Source organism: Triticum urartu, chromosome 1 (assembly GCF_003073215.2).
Source record: "Triticum urartu cultivar G1812 chromosome 1, Tu2.1, whole genome shotgun sequence".
NCBI lineage: Eukaryota > Viridiplantae > Streptophyta > Magnoliopsida > Poales > Poaceae > Triticum > Triticum urartu.
The window spans coordinates 437,228,991-437,247,300 of record NC_053022.1 but is presented as its reverse complement, the minus strand read 5'-3'; the positions used below and the strand labels follow the sequence as shown (position 1 = coordinate 437,247,300).

The following is an 18,310-nucleotide window of genomic DNA, read 5'->3' as shown; positions in this document are numbered from 1 at the left end:
GTAACAACAGCCATTGTATTTCTCAATCACACGTGCACCGTTGGATAAGTGAATGTGGCCTTCACTTGTGTTTCTCTGATGGACAACTGAGGGATATATGTTGAGATTCCTTTTCTGCTAGGACCTGACAAGGAGTCAATGAGAAAGAAGTATCCTAAGAGTCCGCTAGGAAATTGTAAGATTAGGAAAGACTGCATTTGTATAAGGAAGTCTAATCATATTAGGAGAATATGAAAGCTCAAGGCCTCAAGCATCAGTTATATAAGGATGGCATGCGCCCATGTTTGAGGAGGCAAGAACAATCAATCTGTTTCACCAAGTTGTCCTCGCATCTAAACCTATGTATATGCAATCCTTTTTGCGGCCATGCATTTTCTGGTGGATCAAGGTTCAAAACAGTTGGTATTAGAGCCAACCACAATGGCTTTCGCTGCTGCCGCCAAGATGTCGCGGAGGATACTCCGAGTCACGACTCATCAGGCTATGTATCTCCTCATGAGGAGCGTGCGTGCTTCATCATTTTGACCCTTATGGAGAGCATTGAAATTTTCCCAGGAAGATTAAGAAACATGGCCTTCATCAAATATGGTTTAGACAAAATTTTGGAATTTGCAGGGCCGGAACATCAACAATTGTTGTTGTCAGCTTTCAATCGAGTTGCCCCCTGTATTTGTCCAGTTCATTAGGTGCAACGCAAATGCAGTCTACGGTTATGACACATCAATATGAAGTGGTGGTAGAAGGGCAGTAACAAAAGCATCACAAGAAGCAGAGACAGTGCATGCACATCCAAGCTCGACGTCGGCAGCAACCGACACAAATAGGGGAATCACCACTATATATATGGAAGCGGAAGTTTTTTCATCACCATACAATGACACATTGCATATACAAAGGCCCTCTATTGGGTGAGTGAACACTAGTAGAAAACAGACCTTTTGTCCGGAGCATCAGTCCCAGCCTGCTTTTGGCCCGCGACTAGTGTGACCATTAGTCCCGATTCCAACGGCTAGGAGCGGACGGGGACACGAGCATCATTAATTCCGGTTCATTTTTGACCTATAGTCCCGATTGGTGATACCAACCGGGACTAAAGGGGTGGTGGCAGGCCGGCGTCAGGTTGGGGCCCCCACGAGACCCTTTAGTCCCGGTTTGTATCACCAACCAGGACTAAAGTTGTCCCTATATAAACCCCTGCTTCGTCCCGAGCTCATTCTCTCCGTTTTCTCCTTTCCCTTCTCTGTTCTTCCCCTTAGCTCAAGCCCATCCTTCATTTTTTGCCAAGATTTGTCAAGATTTGAAGCACCCCATCTATCAAGTGTTCACAAAGGTAAGTTGTCCTTCCATCTTTCATTGCTAGATTAGCTCGTGCAATGCTTTATAAGTATAGTGCTATGTTGGGGGCCAAGACGTGGTTGACATGGGGTCTGTATCAAGAGACAACCTCGTAAGCTTTCTCTGATTGTGCCTGATGCCATCTTCGGTGCTTATGATTCCTACATAAAACGAATGGCGCTTATGACCTTACGAAGGTCCTCGGCCAGGTGGCCAGTTCCTTCTAATCTATGCCCAAAGCTCTCTTATTTCCAGCTTGAGCTTGTACTCAAGCTCTTCGTCGACATGCCTGAACCATCGCATTTGCGGTCTCAAACATTCCGTTTCAATTGATCGAAATGCATGTTCTCTATATAAAGTGCTTCACGTGCAGATAAAGCGCTTGATTGCTTGTTTGTGTCAACTAAAAGAAAGACTGCTTATTTGTGTTACAATCGATCAAGGCATGTACAAAGTAGTAATAAAACAGTACAAAAAACATGATTCATGAGATATGCGTTGTACATGCACTAGTATATCGAATTGATTGAGCTGGATACATGCCATGTGGTCACTGACATACGTGGTTAAAAGGTGATCGATATTATTGGAAGTTCATAAAGATCATGCTGGTGTCAAAGAGCAGAACCATGACTTGAAGGGGAGTCAGGTACTTGGTGAAGAGGAAGGTGTGGTGAATTCAAGGAGCTTAATGCTATTTCTAACCTTCTCTTAGACAAGTAGACCAGCGCCGGGGCACCCGCTCCCGTCCGCTCCCTCCCGCTAGGGTTCCGCCGCCGCCGCCGGCGGCGCCCTAGCCCCCTCCCGCCGCCGCCGGCCGCCGGCTCGCGCGCCCCGGCCCTCCCCGCCCCCCCTCTTCCCCCTCCCCATCCCGTTCCCGCCCCTGCGCCGCCTCCCCGGGAGGTGGCCGGGGCGGCGCGCCCCTCCTCTTCCCTCGGCCGCCACCCTCGTGAGCTCTCCCCCGCCGCCGCCACCGAGTGCCCCTGCGCTGGCCCGGGTGCTGCCGGCGGCGGCGGGCCCTTCTGTACCCGCGCGTTTGTCTCCCTCCCGGGGCTGGTGACGGCGGCGGTGATGCTCGGCTGGGCGGCGGCCCGGCGACCCGGCATCGGTCGTCGGCGGTAGGCGCGGTGGCGGTGCTGCCCTTGGCAGCAGGGCGGCGTGGTGGCGTGCGGTGGCCGGCGGCGCGTCCCCGGCCCAGATCTGGGCCCTCCTGGCCCCATTTGGGTCCTAGCGGGCCGGTCCCTGGCGTGGCTTCGTCGTCGTCTGTGTGGTGAGGAGGAGGAGCGGCTCGGATGGGGGGCGGAGATGCCGATGGCGTGCCTGCTGCAGCGCGATGGCGGGAGCTTTCCGGGAATGGAGTTCCCGGCCAGGCCTGTGGGCACACGGGCCTGGTAGGCTCCCGCTAGTGTGTCCGGTCGGCTACCGTCGTTGACGGTGGAGGTTGTGCCCTCCCGCGTGCCGACGGTGCTACGGCCCCTAGTCCCGGCTCCTATCCCTTGTTGTGCAGACCTCACCTCGTGGTGCCGTGGTGAGACGACGTGGAGGCTTCTTGACCATGGTGGCGCAAGATGGTGGTCGGTTTGGTGGCAGGCTCTGGAGCACCCGAGGTGAAGGTTGGGATCGGGGGAACCCCTGTCGGCCTGTCCGACACCGACGCGGCGACGCCGGTGGGTGCCGCCGGACCTTCCTGGAGGGCGTCGGGGGCGACCCTTCCTCTCGCCTCGTCATGTACCGGGGGAAACCCTTGGCAGCAGCGTCGTCTTCGTCGCGGTCCTTCTTGGAGGTGCTGATTGGTACCGGTGCTTCAGAGCCTTGGAGCTTGGTGGGAGATCTTCGGTGGGCGCAGTGGTCGTGAAGCTTCTTCGTTTCCGTCGATCTGCCGTTGTCGGCATTCATTTCTCTTGTTGTTTCTCTTTCGTTTCTTTTGGGTGTGATTGTGCTGCTTCCACCCCAGCACCTATCCTTGGATGTATCGGTTGGTTGCTTTGGAATACAAAGCGGGGGAAACCTTTTTTTTCTTAATTCAAGGAGCTTACAGTTTTTTCAGTTTGGTCAAATGGCAGTTAAGAAAACACGACAAAGTTCACGTGGGGCATGTTAGATAAGTGAGCAACTGATCTTTACTGAGGGCCTACGGCCAACACATATACAGATATGGTAAAGTGCAGAAAAGCCCCTTATACAATGAGGATGCACACAATGAACTATATACATCTAACACCCCCCTCAAACTCATGGTGGATCAACAACACTAAGTTTGGAGAGGAAAAACCCATGCTGCGCTCGAGTCTGTGCCTTCGTGAAGAAGTCAACCAACTGTAACTCCGAGGGAACATAGTGAAGAGCGAGAGTCTGATCCTGCACAGCAGCACGCACAAAGTGGGCATCCACACCGATGTGCTTGGTGAGCTCATGCTTCACCGGGTCACGCGCAATACTGATAGCACCAGTGTTGTCGGACAGTAGAGGAGTGGAGGTAGTAGCAGACACACCAAAATCCTCAAGTAACCATCGTAACCAGATCACCTCAGCCGTCAACATAGCCATGGCTCGCAACTCAGCCTCTGTACTCGAGCGAGAAACTGTAGTCTGCTTCTTGGTCTTCCAGGCAATAAGAGAGCCACCAAGAAAGACACAGTAAGCAGACAACGAGCGTCGATCAGAGGGATCACTAGCCCAGGTAGCATCAGAGTAGGCCTGGAGCTCAAGAGAGCTGGAGCGGGGAAAGAAAAGGCGCTGAGAGATCGTGCCAATAAGATATTGTAGAACACGGAGAAGGTGACTATAGTGGACAGAGGTGGGGGCTGAAACAAACTGACTCAGGATGTGGACAGGATAGGAGATGTCAGGGCGCGTGACAGCCAGATAGACAAGGCTGCCAACGAGGTGACGATAGCGAGTGGGATTAGAAAGAGGGTCACCATCAGAGGCACGAAGCTGAACGTTGAGCTCCATAGGAGTCACAACTGTGCGCTCATCACCAAGAGCAGCACGAGCAAGAAGATCCTGAATATATTTTTCTTGGGAGATGTAGAAGCCATCATAGGTCGAGGAGATCTCAATCCCAAGAAAGTAGCGAAGAGGACCAAGATCAGTCATGAGGAACTGGTCTCGAAGGCGAGCCTTAACAAAGGCAATGTACTCAGAGTCGTCACCGGTGATGATCATGTCATCGACATAGAGAAGGAGAAGAGTCCGACCACGAGGAGACGTGTGAACAAACAACGCAGGATCATGATGGCTGGGCAAGAAACCAGCGGCAGTCACCATAGAGGCGAAGCGCTCAAACCAGGCGCGAGGGGCCTGTTTGAGACCATAGAGGGAGCGGCGAAGTCTACGGACCATACCATCAGGAGCATAGTACCCTGGTGGTGGCTGCATATAAACCTCCTCACGCAACTCGCCATTGAGAAAAGCGTTCTGAACATCAAGTTGAGAGATAGACCACTGGCGAACAGAAGCCACAGCAAGGAGAGTGCGGACAGTGGTCATGTGGGCCACATGAGCGAATGTCTCATCATAATCGCGTCCCTGTTCCTGCTGAAAACCACGGGCCACAAGACGAGCTTTGTAGCGCTCAAGAGAACCATCAGAGCGAGTCTTAATCTTGTAGACCCACTTGCAGGTGATGGGACGGACACCGGAAGGAAGGGGAGAAAGATCCCATGTGCCAGAGCGCTCAAGAGCAGCAAGCTCTTCGGCCATCGCAAGTTGCCATTCAGGATGAGTCATGGCAGTTCGGTAGGAGGTGGGCTCAGCAACAACAGAGAGACCATACCGATCAGGAGAGTAGCGATCAGGCGGGGGGCAAGGCCGAGCACGGAGGTTGTGAACCGGGGGAGGCGTGAGAGGAGGTGCCCCAGAGGTGGAAGGCTCGACAGAGGAGACATCCTCAGTACGAGATCGGCGAGTGTAATGGAGAGGAAATGGTGAGAGAGGACGACGGGCTGGAGAGGATGGTGGAGAGGTGGAGGAGGAGGGTGTAGAAGACGGTGGCGGTGGGGAATGAGAAGGAACGAGAGGTGCCGGAGGAAGAGGTGGCACATGAGGCACATAGTAGGGTGCATCGGGAAGGAGAAGGAATGAAAGGTCATCCACAGAGAAATTCGAGGAAGAAGAACGTGGGTAGTAAGAACGAGACTCGTCAAAAGTCATATCACGCGAGATGCGCAAGCGACGACCCATAGGGTCCCAACATCGATATCCCTTGTGCTCATCACTGTAACCAAGAAAAACACACTCAACTGACTGAGCCGTCAGTTTGGTGCGTTCGCGGGGGGCAAGAAGAACATAGCACACACATCCAAACATACGAAGAGCGGAGTAGTCGGAAGAGTGACCAGTGAGACACTCCATAGGAATACCACCCTGCAGAGCAGATGAGGGCTGAATGTTGATGAGATAGGTGGCTGCGGAAACAGCCTCAGCCCAAAAATGGGGTGGAAGGGAAGCAGCAATCATCAGTGCACGAGCCGTCTCAAGCAAATGACGATGCTTTCGTTCGGCAACGCCATTCTGAGCATGAGCACCAGGACAAGAGAACTGGGCAAGAGTACCCTGTTCCGCGAGAAAACCACGCAACAGCTGAGAGATATACTCTCCAGCGGAGTCACCACGAAAAGTGCGAATGGGCATGGCAAACTGGGTGTGGACCATGGCAGCAAAACGTTTGTATATAGGGAGAAACTCGCTACGAGATTTCATGAAGTAGAGCCAAGTGTGGCGAGAAAAATCATCAATAAACAAAACATAATAGCGATGACCACCTTTCGAATCAAAAGGAGCAGGACCCCAGACATCAGAATGAACTAAATCAAAAGGACGCTGAGATACAGACTCACTAGTAGGATAAGGTAACTGAGTCTGTTTGCCAAGTCTGCAACCATTACAATGTAAGGAGACATCTCTAGATACAGACCCTAAGAGGCCCTGACGAACTAAAGAAGGCAAGCAAGAGCCACAGATGTGACCAAGGCGATGATGCCACTACTGGAAGGACGCAGACAAAGAGGCAGTAAGAGCACGAGAGCTGGCAGAAGTGGTGGCAGCAGAAGGAACACAAAGCCAGTCAACCTCCCAAAGGCCCTCTGACTCACGGCGCCGGGGGCCAGCACCAACCAAAGCCTTGGTGCGACGATCCTGAATGGAGCAAGAGTCGGTATCAAGAATGACACGACAACCAGAATCAGTAAGTTGGGCAGCGGAAAAAAGATTCATGAGGAACATGAGAAACACTCGGAACAGAAAAGGATGGAGTGGAAAGAACACCACGACTAGCAATAGGAAGAGAAGTGCCATCGGCAGTAAGAACATTAACAGGTGAATCAAGAGGTCGGAGAGAAGACAACGCGGAAGAATCAGAAGACATATGTAAGGAGGCTCCAGAATCCAAAACCCACGAGGATGTACCTGACTGTGTAGATGCTGGTGATGGTGAGGAAGAGGATGCAGTCACAGCAACAGCAGAGCCAGTCGACGAGGAGCCTGAGGAAGCAAGAAGACGCTTCAGGCGAACAATGTCCTGGTCAGTGAGTGACGGAGTCGAGGAAGACACAGGAGGTCCGCTGGATGAGGAGCGCCTCTGGTCTCTCTTCTTCAGGCGAGAATCAGACTCTGGGTGACCTGGCCGGGAGCAGTAACCACAGACGGTGTCACGGCGCGACGTGCCCTTCTCAGCATATGGAGAACGGCTTACCCCCCCTGGAGGAGTAGGCAGGAGCGGCGGAGCGCTGAGGCGAGCAGGCGACACAGGAGCTCGGACGACCAGCATGGATGGAACCAGAAGTAACCCAGCAGAGCAAAGGCGGGTCTCCTCAGCACGAAGCTCAGCAAGTATCTCTGAGATAGGAACACGACCACGAGCAAGCAAGTGAGCACGGCGAGGTTCGAACTCAGACCGGAGACGAGATAAGAACTCATGGACTCGCTGAAACTCGAGATCAGATCGAGTAGTCTGACAGCAACAACAGGCTCCACAAACAACTGTCCGAAGAGAGTCAAGCTGGCGCCGGATGGCAGAACACTGTGAATAGAACTCATCAACAGAAGAATCACTTTGCTGGAGTGTGTGTTCCTGGCGCACGACAGATAGGTAGAGAGCATCACCAGAGGGCTGATAGCGCTGACAGAGGTAAGACCACATCGCTACAACAGTGCCAAGTCCCATGAACTCCGAAGCAAACTGAGAGAGAACACTCGCAGTGAGAACAGCAATAGCTCGAGCATCATCATTGCACCACTGAGTGTAAGCAGACAGATCATCCCGGTACACAAAGAGTGCACCGGAATAAGCGGATACCTGCTGATCATAAGCATCAATCGCAACATCATCTAGAACCTTGGCATCATCGCGGTCAGCCTGAGAAGCATCAGCAGCAAGGACCGATGGCACGGGTGGGATTGGGGCCACGGGCGCCACCGGGCATGGCGGACATGGGACCTCGCCAGAGATAACACCCCACAGAAGGAGTCCACGCATATGGATGTGCATGAAGCCCACAAACTCAGCATAGTTGGTGCCATCAAAGATCACCGAGCACCGAGGGACCGCGACATAGCCCGAAGAGGACATGAGGAAGTCAGTCTGCTGCTATTGTCAGCGTTTTTTTTTTGGTTGGTCAACGGGCCCTCAACTGGATCTGGATCGAGAGAAAGGCTCGAACCAACGCCCGATCTGGATCGACCACGACCAGAGAGGCGATCTGGATGAAAAAGGCTTGAACGAGCGCCCGATCTGGATCGACCACGACCAGAGAGGCAGGGGGCGGTGACCTGGAGGAGACCCGGCGGCCGGACCAGGGAGCAGCGGCAGCGGTCGGACCGGGGGGAAGCGGCGGCGGCCGGACTGAGCGGCAGCGGCGACCATTCGAGGCGGCCTCAACGCAGTAGCGGCTGTTGCCGAACGGGGCGACGACGACGGCCGAAAGAAGTGGGAACGGAGACGAGCGGGGGAGGAAGCAGCCAGCAAGACCAGAGACGGTCAGCCTCAGGCTGCAACGGGAGCGGAGGAGAGCGCCGAGCAACGAGCCGGACGGCGGCAGCGACGAGGAAGGAGCATGCACGGAGTTGCAGTGTGCGGGAGAGAGGCTAACCTAGCATCTGATACCATGTTAGATAAGTAAGCAACTGATCTTTACTGAGGGCCTACGGCCAGTATATATACAGACGTGGTAAAGTGCAGAAAAATCCCTTATAAACTGAATGCAGGAGAGAAGGTGGGATCGGTGCATCACCTACCATCAGAAATTAGTCACCTTGCAACCGATTCTCTGAATCTGTGTGGTAAGACTCGTACAAAGAGAACAGTAAGACAGGAGACGGTCTGGCAGAGAAGCCTTTGGGTGACCGGATGAAATTGAACTGTGATGGGGCCTTTAAGCCGACTACTACAGGCTCAGGTGGTTGGGGATTCATCATACGCGACAACACTGGTCCACTGGAGACTCCGAGGATCAGGTGCTGGTCAGCTGCGAAATGTTGCGACAGCAACCCGCGCAGAGGCGGAAGCGTGTGCGGCGGGGCCTTCAGGCTGGTTGTAACCGGAAGTATCATATAATTATGCGTATGATACTAGTGTATGATACTATCTCCGTAATGCATAGTATCATAAGTTAGTATTTTAGGTTGTTTTATTAATTGACATGCATGACATAAAGTGGTACAACATTTAATATGATACGGTATTATGATATGATATCACTCTCTCTTTCCTTATTTAATTGTATGCCACATCATCCAAAAAATCTAGTTGTCATGTATGATAACGCTTATGATACTCCCATTACGACTAGCCTAAGTCGGCTTGTGAGTGGGGAATGATGAATGTTGATGTGGAATCGGACTGTCAGGCTCTAATTAATGCAGTCAAAGGCAAGGCGTCTGATCTAGCAGCTGAAGGAGTGATCTTCAGGGACATCCGGCAGTTTGCTCGTTTAAACTTTACTATTATTTCTTTCCCTTTTGCCCCCAGGGCGTGTAATAAGCTAGCACACTCCATAGCTGCCTTTGGTGCACATTGTGATGCGACTAAGCAAATTTGGTCTAAGGACCTGCCTGACGATGTAAACGTCTTGATGGCCAGCCTTGGAGCTGAGCCGGTGTGATTTATGGAATCGGAAGTGTTCCATCTCAAAAAAAAAAAAATTAAGCAGATAACCAGTACTGGTCCTCTACTTCCTATGGTCAGATCAATAGGCACTGATGATGTAGGGGCTAGCAGCGGCCGAGTTGATTTTACATCTCTAAAGCCTTGTTATGGTTCTTTGCCTGCCGAATGTACGAAGAACAAAGTGTATGAGTTGGTTAATCATGTGTGTGTACACCCACCTCTCTGCTTCATCTATTCTGTTTCCATTAAACTCTAGTCTCAAAGAAAAGATAGTACATACATGGATGACTCATAGCTTGCGTGGTTAGTGGAGGTAGTTCATGGTTGTACCTCTAGTTCACCAGGACCGAATCTTAGGTTTGATATCTTGTGTGTCTTACAAAGATGGACTGGTTTTAAGCAACAAATGTTAGTAACGAGGAGTTATTGTTGACTTCATCAATCTTAAACCTCCACGACTCTAGTGTACTAGTGATATATGTGTGTATGTCTTTATTATACTTTATGTTTCTAAATGAAATCCATATGACAATTATATGTTCCAATAACATCAAGCATCCAAACAGAGAATATAATTGTACAATCTATTGTTTAGGCTAACTGTCGGATGCACGAATAATCAATGGTCTAAACTCAATCTTTTCACTGTGCATTCACGTATTTGCTTCTAATAAGTATCTTTTGGAGGACCTCAAATATACAAATTAAAATAGTACAAAAAACAGCTTTTTAGGAGATATGAGTTGTACAGGCACTAGTGGATTGATGGAGCTAGATACATGCCATGTGGTCATTACTGTGGTTAAAAGGTGATCGATATCATTGCAAGTCTTTCCACACAGAAAATATCATTGTAAGTCTTTCCACACAAAAAATATCATTGTAAGTCATAAAGATTATGCTGATCAAAGAACAGAACCAGAACTTGAAGAGGAGTCAGATACTTGGTGAAGAGGAATGTGTGAATTCAAGGAGTTCGCTAGTTTTTTCAGTTTGGTCCAATAGGAGTTAAGAAAGAAGGAAAAAGTTTTCGTGGGTTAGGCATATGCATGATGGAATGGCTAGATCGACTTCTTTTATAAAAGCAACTGATGATACTGAAGGGGTCCAAGATATAGTATGTATTGCTTTGTGAGGGGCATTCCCTAACCTCGCTGTAGATATTGGGCATTGGAGGCACCGGAAATTTATTTATGCCATGGTTAGGAAGTGCACCACAACTTATGTGTCCAATTTGAGCAACCGGGTTGAATAATTGTACTAGTGATGATTGGTTCCCATGGTCAGATTAATGGCCACTACTAATACACATGCTAGAATCCTCTTCTACCGTCTACCATCGGGTACCTTAGTTGATTTTACTTCTCCAAAGCCTTTTCCCAAACTCTCATACAATGGTTGCTTGTGGAAAACAACCGGCATTAGGTAGGAGACATGATTGGGAGGAATAAGGAGCAAACAACTAGACAAAATAGGTTTCTCTTAGTTCTATTTGGTACCTCACGTGATTGATGTGACTTGCTTATGTAGCTGCTGAGTTGGCATGTCCAGGAGACCCATTGTTAGCATCCAAGTTGGAATAACCCAAACTCACCCAAGTTTTGAACGTTTATGCGCACATGGGCCAACATTCAGCGGAGAGCCCACTCCATCTCAAAATCCCAAGACTGAAGGGAGGAACGAATCTCTCCCTTATAAACTGGTTGTGGCCTCCTCCCATAAGCAAGATGGGACTAAACCCGAGCCAGTCTCACTGACGTACAACAACCCTAACACCCATGCCCATTTTCACCACACATAATGTAGTGCGCCTCAATGTGGGCATAATACTGTTTTTTAGGGAAAGCCTTCATAGCGGTTTTTGTTCATTAGTGTAACACTTACGTCGTTTGAGATTAGAATCATAATAAATGAAGGAGATTGGGACGAAAAAACCGGACCCTTCCCCCTCGGCGACGCTCCCACTCCCGCGAGGGAAACCCTAGTGACCATGCCATGCCCTCCTCCTCACTCCATCTTCCACTCGTCGCGCCTTGGGGCTTAGGTCACACTTGCATTTACTTTAGCTAGCCATTCACTAGTATGATATTGCCATGGGTTCTGCAGATCAATGTAGTTTGATGTGTTAGGAAACACTAATTGTGCCGAAGTGGATAATAGTGATTCATTTGTTTAGGTGTATCATTTCTCTCAACCACTTCCGTGTGAAGTTCCTAAAATATCCGTGATATATCTGCTTTCTTGCAGCCCATGCACACCTTTTATTGGACCTTCTATTTTTTGTTCAAAAAGGAAAAATGATTTAACAGTAAATATTGCAAGTTACAGTAACTCTAGTGACTTGTGCATCTATGTCGAGGGACAAGATGTGAATGTGGTTGACAAGGGTTTTTGTATCAAGAGAGCACCTCATAGCTTTCTCTGATTGTGCCTGATGCCATCTTTAGTGTTTATGATTCATGACCTTATGAAGGTCCTTGGCCAAGTGGTCAGTTCCTTTTAATCTATGCCCAAAGATCTCTTATTTCCAGCTTGCACTCAAGCTCTTCGTTGACATGCCTAAACCTTCACATCTGCAGTCTCAAACATTCCATTTCAGTTGATCAATGAATGTGATGTATATAAAGTGCTTCTGGTGCAGATAAAGCGCTTGATTGCTTGTTTGTGTTACAATTGATCAAGGCCTATACTCTGTATCTAATATATATGGTCTCAGATATACATACAAAGTAATAAAACAGTACAAAAAACATGATTCATGAGATATGAGTTGTACATGCACTAGTGGATCAAATTGGTGGATCTAGATACATGCCATGTGTTCACTAACGTGGTTAAAAGGTGATCGATATTATTGCAAGTCATAAAGACCAATAGCTGTTAAGAAAGAACGGAACTGGGAGTTGAAGGGGAGTCATCTACTTGGAGAAGAGGAAGGTGTGAAGTTAAGGGGTTGGCTAGTGTTTTCAGTGTGGTCCAATGTCAGTTAAGAGAAATAGGAGAAACTTCACGTGGGCCAAGCATGCGTTATGGAATGGCTAGATCGACTTCTATAAAAGCAATGGAGATGATACTGAAGGGGTTCCAAGATCTAGCAAGAAGTAACTAGGGTGTGGTCGGAACCATATTATGTATTGCTTTGTGAGGGACATTCATCATTGGGTGTAGAAAAACACTCTCATATCTCTTTGTAGATACTGGGAATTAGAGGCATCATGAATCTATTCACGCCCAGGTTAGGAGGTGTAGCTTGAGGGTTAAGTAATTGTACTTGGGGATGATTAGTACCCGGGTCAGATCAGTAGGCACTACTGATGCAGAGGCCAGAAGCCTCTTCTATATTCTACGATCGGGTAGCCGAGTTGATTTGACGTCTCTAAAGCCTTGTCATGATTCCTTGATCTAATGACCCGTTGTCGCGATGTTCGTGGGACGTGAGTATAGCTGATACTACGATTGCTTGTGTATAACAACCGACATAAGAGCATCTCCAACAACTCGTCTATATGGTCGTCTGTAGTTCTTGGTCCAGTTCATGTACATGCTTACACACCCAATGCGTAATCCAGACAGTCTACTTGTGTATAGTTGAATTTATTCCTGGATATGATAGTATAGGCTTAGGTTATGCTTGCATTTACTTTACCTATCCGTTCATTTGTTGGACATTGGTGTGTATTCTACAAATCAACTAGTTTTGTTTACATTGCAGATCAACGAGTTTGATGTGTTAGAAAATCCTGATAATGAGATGTTGGATAATGGTGATTGAAAGATTTGAGGCGTGGAAGCGTATGCAATTCTGCAGGGACGCATGCATGTTTATATAACTCAACAAGTTTACGATCGGCAGGTAGTTGGTAATCTTGACCCATACTCCAAGCTATACAAGAGATGAGATCATATCTACTCTAACTACATGCCTAGATTACAATACACATGCATATATGCATATACCATCATGACACACATGTCACGTTACAAAGATACAAGCCTATCGTTTAACATCCTCCCTCAATCTTAACATATCAAGGTTTAGATTGTTTCTGAAGGCTTGAAGCTGTCGAACTTGCAGTGGTTTGGTAAACCCATCAGCTACTTGATCTTCGGTTGGGATGAACTTTATCTCTAACTTCTTCTGAGCAACTCTTTCTCGAAAAAAATGAAAATCAATCCCTATGTGTTTTGTCCTTGCATGAAACACATGATTTGCAGAAAGGTATGTTGCTCCTAGATTATCACACCATATAGGCGTGACACATGTGGTCTATAGACACCCAACTCATCAAGTAGTGTTTTCACCCACATTACCTCAGCAGTAGCATTTGCTAGTGACTTGTACTCTCCCTCAGTACTTGATCTTGAGACAGTTGCTTGTTTCTTTGCTTGCCATGACACAAGGTTGGAGCCAAGAAACACTACAAAGCCCCCTGTGGACTTTCTATCATCTAGACATCCTGCCCAATCAGCATCAGAGAAGGCACTTACTGTAGTTGATGGAGACCTGCATATACTTAGTCCTACTCCAGTGCTTCCCCGAATGTATCTCGGTATTCTCTTCACAGTTGTCCAATGCAAAGATATTGGTGCATGCAAGAACTGACACACCTTATTAATTGAGAATGACATGTCAGGTCTTGTTAACGTAAGATATTGAAGTGCTCCAACTATACTTCGATATTTTGTTCCCTCTTCTAGACTTAGCAGTTTGCCTTCATTCAATGAAAATTTTTCTGTGGTTGACATAGGTGTACTAGAAGGTTTACAATCCCTCATTCCTACACGACTTAAAACATCAGAAGCATATTTCTCTTGGGTGAGCAAAATACCATCTCGCACCTTCTTTACTTCAATGCCTAAGAAGTAGTGCAACTCTCCCAAATCTTTTAGGTCAAATTCACTTTTTAAGTTTCTTAGAAAGGCTAATGTGGAATCTTGTGAGGAGCTTGCTACAATCATGTCATCAACATAAATCAACATGTATATGATCACCTTTCCTTTCTTGAAGAAGAATAAGGAAGTATCTCCCTTTGATGGGCAGACTCCAAGATGTTGCAACTTGAGGCTCAGTCTTGAATACCATGCCCTTGGTGCTTGTTTTAAACCATACAAGGCTTTATCCAACCTGCATACATGGTTAGGTCTGGAGCTACTTTCAAAGCCTGGTGGTTGCCGCATACCTCTTCCTCGAGAACACCATGTAGAAACGCATTCTGAACATCCAATTGGCGAAGATTCCATCCCCTGGAAATAGCAACAGACAGAACAAGTCTGATAGTAGCAGCCTTCACTACTGGACTAAATGTGTCCTCATAATCAATGCCATAATGTTGTTTGAAACCTTTAGCTACTAGCCTAGCTTTATATCTATCTATTGTTCCATCTACCTTCTTTTTAATTTTGTATACCCATTTATAGTCTATAATATTCCTCCCTGGCTTCGGTGGAACTAAGTGCCAGGTGTTGTTCTTCATTAAAGCATCATACTCAATACTCATAACATTTTTCCAATTTTTATCATGCAAGGCTTCTAGCACATTCTGTGGCTCACCAGTAGCTGCAAAGTTCACAAACTTAAAGTTTTTTTCATACCTGACCGTGCCATCCTTGGGCACTAGGGATTTGTTAATACCTCGCTGTGAACGAGTGACCCGCGTGGTTATAGTTGGTGTAGCCACAGCAGATCCGGTAGCAGCCATAGAGGATCCCATTCCTCGTACTGACACGGATGGCGGCGGCGAATCACCCTCGATAGCCGTGTGATCGGTCAGTTGGGAATCCGCGGTCTCCCGCGAACTATCGGGTGATGATGGCGACCCGTGATCACGGGCACTCACCGGGCTGTAGGCGCCATCATTGCGCTGTGGGGCCGACGCCTCAGCCCCAGCTGGCTCTCGACACGTCACGCGTGACGACGTGGGTGTGTCATCCCCGCCCGACCACACTGACACGCCAGACTGCATGGCGCGCACTAACGGGCTGGATCCACCATGCGCGGTTGGCGGCGGCAAATCACTCCCGGGGTCCGCGCCGGTCCTGCCTGCTCCTTCTGCACCAAATCGCTCGGGATCGGTGCTATCAGTGCTGGCAGCTGTACCAGCCTCGTGTCCAGTGCCTGTACAACTTTGGTGCTGCATAAAATCATGGTTTAGAATAGCATTTGTTTTTCACTGTTTTCATTAGTAGCATCAGAACGGCTATTAAGCAAATGATCATCGACATTTATTTCACCCCCTTGATCAGTTGGATTGAGAAGCTCTGGAGGCAGTAGAAGAATTTCTGCTCGAAGACGAGCCCCTGCGTTTGGGTGCAAGGCAGCAAAGGGAAACACGGTTTCATCAAAAACCGTGTCTCTGGAGATATAGACTCGCCCAGTTGAGATGTCTAAACACTTAAAACCTTTATGAAGATTACTATACCCCAAGAAGGCACACTATTTTGAGAGAAATTGGAGCTTGTGTGTATTGTAAGGGCGTAGGTTTAGCCAGCAGGCGCACCCAAAGATCCGAAGAGTAGAATAATTGGGTTTTTCATGGGATAGTTTCTCAAGAGGTGTTCCAAACTTGATGACTTTGCTTGGAAGCCTGTTAATGAGATAAGTGGCTGCAATGAAGGCCTCATCCCAAAACTTCAGAGGCATGGATGCTTGAGCTAGGAGGGAGAGTCCAACTTCGACAATGTGTCTATGTTTTTGTTCGGCTGACCCGTTTTGCTGGTGAGCATGAGGACAGGAGACATGGTGTGATATGCCAATGTGAGTAAAAAAGGAATTTAACTTGACATATCCCCCCCCCCCGAGTCAGTCTAAAGGGCAAGAATCTTGCGATCAAATTGTCTCTCAACGAGTTTTTGGAAGTCATGAAATTTTTGAAAAACTTATCACTTATGTTTGATTAGGTAGATCCATGTGAACTTACTGAAATCATCTATGAAGCTCACATAGTATTTCTTTCTACCTATAGACTCAACATCAGGTCCCCACACATCGGAAAAATAAGTTCCAAAGGAAACTTTGATTCACTTATTGATTTTGGATAAGGCAGCTGATGGCTTTTGCCTTTTTGACAAGAATCACAAATAAAATCGCTGTTGAACAGCTTGACACACGGGAGCTTATTCTGACTAATTATTTTGCTAACAATAGTAGATGAAGGATGTCCTAGATGTCGGTGCCACCTATCCGAGGAGGGTGTGACACTGAGCGCTTGCTTCTTGGCGCCTTGTCCCGTGTGTTTAACATGGTATAGACCTCTTCTACCCCTGCCTTGGAGAAGGACCCTCCTCGTTCCCCGATCATTTACAAAAAAAGAATAGGGATGAATTTCAACGAAGGAATTGTTGTCAACAGCAAGACGACTTGCAGAGATTAGGGTTTTGTTTGCTTCGGGTACGTGAAGTATATTATTTAGATGAAAATCATGATCTTGGGTATGAATAGCTGAATGCCAATGTGTCTAATAATCATACCTGGTCCACTCGTAGTATGAATCTGCTCATTTCCAGTGTAGCGGTCTCACACTGTCAGCTTCTCCAGGTCTCCTGTGATGTGGTCGGTGGCACCACTTTCCAAGTACCAGTTGGTGTCCACCCCATACTTCGGTGCAGCAAGGTTGGCCGATTTCTCCTCCACACCTTGGTAGGATTCGTCGTAGCGTTTCCAGCACTTCCAGACTGGGTGACCCATCTTGGCACAGATCTAGCACTGGACCCTGGGTGCAGAGGCATGGTTGTTGGTGTAGTTGCCTCCGCTGCTGCCATTGCTATTGTTGTGTGTGCCACCGCCGCGACCTCCTGATCGGGGGTAGCCGCACCCACCGCGGTCACCACCGTTGTCGCCTTGTCTACGGCCGCGATCACCACCGCCACCACCAGGTTTGCGACCTTGGATAGCAGCGTTGGCAGAGGATTGTGGCCCTCCGCCTCGGAGACCCAGCCTCATTTCGAAGCTAAGCAGCTGTGAGAACAGCTCAGCCACGGTGACCGGCTCCACCCAGGAACACATGGCAGACACCACCAGATCGAAGTCTTCTTCGAGCCCGGCCAGGATGTGTGAGACGATGTCGTCCTCATCCACCCTCTTCCCTATGGCTATCAGCTTGTCGCAGAGGGACTTGATCTTCCCAACATAGTTAATGATGGAGGAGTTGCCCTTCTGCAAGTTTGCGAGGGCGATGCGAACATTGGTGGTCTGGGAACGGGTGCGGGATGCAAGCAACCCTTCAACCGTATTCCATAGCTCTGCTGAGGTGTGGCAAGACGTGACCTGGATGGCTATCTCACGAGGAAGAGTCGTCAGGAGATAGGAGAAGGCTTGTTGATCTTGTGCATACCAGGCTTGGAACTCAAGGTTCGGCACCTTCGCCATGGTCTTGCCGTCAGATGCAGTCACATCGATCTGCATGGGTGGTGGTGGTTGCTCGACATCGAGGTACTTGGCCATCTGTGCCCCGGATTGCCGAGAGCATGGTCTCCAGCCATAGTGCTTGATTGCCCTTCGTGAGCTTCTCGGTGGCGGCGTGAACAAATGGCGAGGATGGGAAGGAACTTCAAGACGCTACCATGGATGAGCTCGAGGATGGCTCTGGTTACCATGAAAGATTTGAGGTGTGGAAGTGTATGCAATTTTGCTGGGACGCGTGCGTGTTTATATAACTCAGCAAGTTTACAAGATCGGCAGGTAGTTGGTAGTCTTGACCCATACTCCAAGCTATACAAGAGATGAGATCATATCTACTCTAACTACCTGCCTAGATTCCAATACACACGCATATACGCATATACCATCATGACACACATGTCACGTTACAAAGATACAAGCCTACCGTTTAACAGTGATCCATTGGTTTAGGTATATCAGTTTTCTCAACC

General features: G+C 48.5%; 1 pseudogene; it reads right to left on the bottom strand.

Moving 5' to 3' along the window:
- Window positions 1–17,380: 17,380 nt before the first annotated feature.
- Window positions 17,381–17,519, bottom strand: LOC125533322 (annotated as a pseudogene).
- Window positions 17,520–18,310: the final 791 nt, after the last annotated feature.